The sequence below is a fragment of the Carlito syrichta genome, unplaced genomic scaffold (assembly GCF_000164805.1).
Source record: "Carlito syrichta isolate Samal-C Ts95f unplaced genomic scaffold, Tarsius_syrichta-2.0.1 Scaffold111552, whole genome shotgun sequence".
Taxonomy (NCBI): Eukaryota; Metazoa; Chordata; class Mammalia; order Primates; family Tarsiidae; genus Carlito; species Carlito syrichta.
In genome coordinates this window covers 280-4,799 of record NW_007055648.1, presented here as the reverse complement: position 1 = coordinate 4,799, position 4,520 = coordinate 280, and positions in this window count along the sequence as shown.

Genomic DNA, 4,520 nt, shown 5'->3' with positions numbered 1-4,520 from the left:
GGGGGCGGCCACTACACTCCAGTCTGGGTGACAGACTGAGACTCCAACTCCAAAAAAAAAAAAAAAGAAGAGAGAGGACTATGGTCGAGCGGGGTGGCTCATGCCTGTCATCTCAACACTTTGGGAGGCAGAGGCGGGAGGACTGCCTGAGCCCAGGGGTTCGAGTCCAACCTGAGCAACATGGTGAGTCCTTATCTCTACAATAAATCAAAAAATTAGCTGGACGTGGTGGTGTGTGCCTGTGGTTCCAGCTTCTTGGAAGGCTGAGGAGGAAGGATCTCTTGAGCCAAGGAGGCCGAGGCTGCGGTGACCTTGAACACGCCACTGCACTCCAGCTTTGGCGACAGAATGAGACTCCATCTCAAAAAAAAAAAAAAGTGAGGCCCACATTACCTTTAAGTTGCTTGGTCACCTGCATCTCATAGCAGATCACTGGTATCTCACGACTCATGGCTGGAAATATATGCATATCCTGCAGAGACCAGCCTTGGTCAGAAGCTGCTTCCTGGGGGAGGGGCAGAAAGAAGCCAAATACAGGGGGAAAAACGTTTCTGTCTGGATATTTACCTCACAGAGCATGGTAATCAAAACCATGTTCCAAGGGCCAGGCGCTGCGGCTGACGTCTGTAATTCCAGCACTTTGGAAGGCCAGAGGTTAGAGGATTGCCTGAGCCCAGGGGTTCGAGACCAGGCCAGACAACTTGGTGAGACCTCGTCTCTACAATAAATAAAAAAATGAGCTGGATGTGGTGGCGCACACTTGTGGTTCCAGCTACTTGGAAGGCTGGGGCGGTAGGATCACCTGAACCCACCTACCATGGCTGTGGTGACCGTGAGCATGCCACTGCATTTTAGTCTTTGGTGACAGAGTGAGACTCTGACACACACACAAAATAATAATAAATAAAAATATAGATTACATTTGGAAAGAGAACAAACAATGAAAAGACAAACCATGTTCCAAGTAGAGGGTGGAAATGAGCCAGGGATTCAAAATCCTGTTCCCCAGGTTGGGCTTGATGGCTCAGTCTGTCATCCCCCCACTTTGGGAGGCCAAGGCGAGTGGATGGCCTGAGCCCGCAGATTCGAGACCAGCTCTGAAAACTTGGCGAGACCTCGTCTTTACAATAAAATCAAAAACTAGCTGGGTGTGGTAGCGCGTGCACCTGTAGTTTCAGCTACTCGGAAGACTGAGGTGGAAGGATCGCAGGTTGATACTGGGATGGCCGTGAGTGTGCCACTGCACTCCAGTCTGGGCGAGAGAGTGAGACTCCAACTAAAAAAAAAAAGAAAATCCTGTTTCCCGATGTGCACATATCACTTCTGTCATAGGCTGAGCTGTGTTTCCTAAGAACACATGTTGGCGTCCTAACCTCAGGACCTTGGGTTGTGACCTATTTTAGAGATGGGTCAGGGCAGATGTTATGAGTTCAGATGAGGTCACTAGGATGGGCCTTGATCCAATCAGACTATTGTCCTTGTAAGAAGAGAAGATTAGGACACAGCCACAGAAGGAGGGACAACCACTTGAGGACATTGGGTGACTGTGACCTCTGCAAGCCAAGGGGGAGCCCTCAGGAGGAAACACCCTGCCTGGCTGGTCTGGGACATCCGGGTTCAAGTGATCCTTCCGCCTGGGCCTCCCAAAATGCTGGGGTTGTAGGCATGAGCCACTACACCCAGCCTGTTCTTCCTCTTAACATTAGAAGTCAGCTGCGTGTGATGGCTCATGCCTGTAATCCTGGCACTTTGGGAGGTGCAGGCGAGAGGTTTGCCTGAGTCCAGGGGTTCAAGACCAGCCTGGGCAACTTGGTAAGACAATATCTCTACAATACACCAAAAAGTTAGATCGGGTGCAGTGGCTCACACCTATAATCCCAGCTCTTTGAGAGGCCAAGGTGAGAGGATTGCCTGAGCTCACAGGTTCGAGACCAGCCTGGGCAACTTGGCGAGATCTCATCTCTACAAAAAGATTAGCTGGGTGTGGTGGCACATGCCTGTAGTTCTAGCTACTTGGAAGGCTGAGGCAGAAGAATCACCTGAACCCAGCAGGTTGAGGCTGCGGTGGCCACGAGCATGCCACTGCACTCCAGCCTGGGCGACAGAATGTGACTCCAACTCAAAAAAATAAAAAATAAGCTGGGCTCGGTGGCTCAGCCTGTAATCCCGTGCTTTGGGAGGCTGAGGTGAGTGGATTGCCTGAGCCCGCGGGTTTGAGACCCGCCTGGGCAGCGAGACCTCATCTCTACAATAAATCAAAAAATCAGCCAGGCGTGGTAGTGCATGCCTGTAATTCCGGCTACTTGGAAGGCTGAGGCGGAAGGATCACCGGAGCCCAGCAGGTCGAGGCTGCAGTGGCCGGGAGAGGCCATTGCACTCCAGTCTGGGCGACAGAGTGAGACTCCAACTAAAATAAAATAAAATAAAATAAAAATTAAAAAAAAAATCTACAAAAAATTAGCCGTGCTTGTAGTTCTAGCTACTTGGAAGGCTGAGGCAGAGGGCTTACCTGAACCCAGCAGTTTGAGGTTGCAGTGGCCATGAGCCTGCCACTATACTCCAGCCTGGGTGATAGAATGAGACTTTGACTCAAAAAAAAAAAATCCAATAATCCTAACTGTGGGTGTTTCTTTCCCGGTTCCCTGATTAAGCACTGGGAGAGAAAATGGGCAGGACATAGTTGTGACCTTCTCTCACGGCCTCTTCCCTCCTCCGGTGCCTGGCTCCCCCCTGCAGGGTGCCTGGGCTCCCCTGAGTGGCCTCTGGGAACGAGGTGAGAGGCAGGGGCTCAGACTGGGCCTTTGTCTGCTGGAACCTTCCTGTTTATCTTTGGCAGGAGGTCGAGGGCTGCCCCTCCGTTGGCCCGCGGGTCAGGGGCTTCTACCGGACAGACCGCGGATGACGCCTTCGCTCCTGTGCCTAGTAGGGTGTTCTGCTCCCTTGGCCCTGTCGCCCAGGGCTTCCCTTCTTTGAAAGCAGGAAACCCAGGCCAGATACGATAGCTCACGCCTAATAATCCCAGCACTTTGGAAGGCCGAGGCAAGAGGACTGCCTGAGCTCGCAAGTTTGAGACCAGCCCAGGCAACTTGGCGAGACCGCATCTCTATAATAAATCAAAAAATTAGCTGTGCATGGTGGCGCACACCTGAAGGCTGAGGTGGAAGGATTGCCTGAGCCCAGCTGGTTGAGGCTGTGGTGGCCAGGAATGTGCCACGGCATTCCAGCCTGGTTGACAGAGTGAGACTCCAACACACACACACACACACACACACACACACACACAAAAGCAGGGAGCCCACTTCTGCTGCTACACCCCTGCTGGCCTCAAAGCATTGGCCCGAGAGCCCATGAGGATGCCAGCCCCCTGTAACTCACATTCCGGGGCCTTGGTGGGAGGGTCCCTCAGGGGTGCCTGGACAGGGTCAGTCCTTGAGGCCACTGAATTCCCTTCTCTGCATCATACCCAGGACTCTCTGACATTGTAAGCATGTTTTATCACAGGCTGTCCTGTGTCCAGCTTCTGGGAACTGACCCAGCAGCAGCGAGAGGGACCCTCGGGCCCCAGCCGCTGTCCTGAGCCTGCTCTCTGGGAATCCATCCTACACCCAAACTCAACTTCCTGCCGATCTCTAGGCGCTAGGCGTTCCCCTGGGTGTGACTGTGTCGACGTTGGGGCCTGACTCCCCCAGGACTCAAGGGCTGAGCCGGGTGGGGGACTCTTGGGAAGTGGGGTTTGGGGCCCTAGGGTACCCCTTTCCCCCCATTCCAGTTCTCTGGGTCCCCACACAGTGCCCCAGCCTCCCGAAAGACACATGGGGAGCCTGAGGGCTGGAACAGCCACAGGTGTCTGAAACCATGTGGATGGCTTTGGTCTCCTTGTTTCGTGGCTTTAAGACATGAGATTTGCAGTCTCAGTGTCCCCCTGAGCTGGGACGAGGGGCCAGGAGTCCCAGCCGCCGCCCTCCTTCTGCAGGTGGTCAGGCTCCGTTCTATCGCCCACCACAGAGCTCTGGAATCCCACAACCCGTCATGGCCTGGACACTCGGCTCCCAGAGCCAGGCCTTCCCTGAGCGAGTCGTGCCTGGTGACCACAGGGGGCCATCTGATCACGGGGTAGCCGCTGGGTCTGGGGATGGCCTGGTCCCTGTCCCTGAACATGTCCTGGTGCTCAGGACCCCAGTCGCACCCTGACCAGGCTGCCAACACCGATTTTCTGCAAGGATCATTGTCGAAATGCACTCCAGAGATTATGGGAAGGAAACTGGGTCATTGGTAAAACCTATGGGGGCCTGAGCAGGCTCACGTCTGTGTCGCAGCCAAGGCACCGAGCCATCTGCTTGGGGTGCCCCGCTGCGCTGATACCCTGACCCCAGCGCAGGCCCCGGGCCTGCCTCTGCGTGATGCAGGTGTCGGGCTTGGGTCTGCGGAGCCCACACTTCCCTGGGGCCACGGAGGGAGGAACGAGACTCAGCCCCACCTCGGCCCACGGGAACAGCACTGTGACCCCAAGTGGCTAAGAT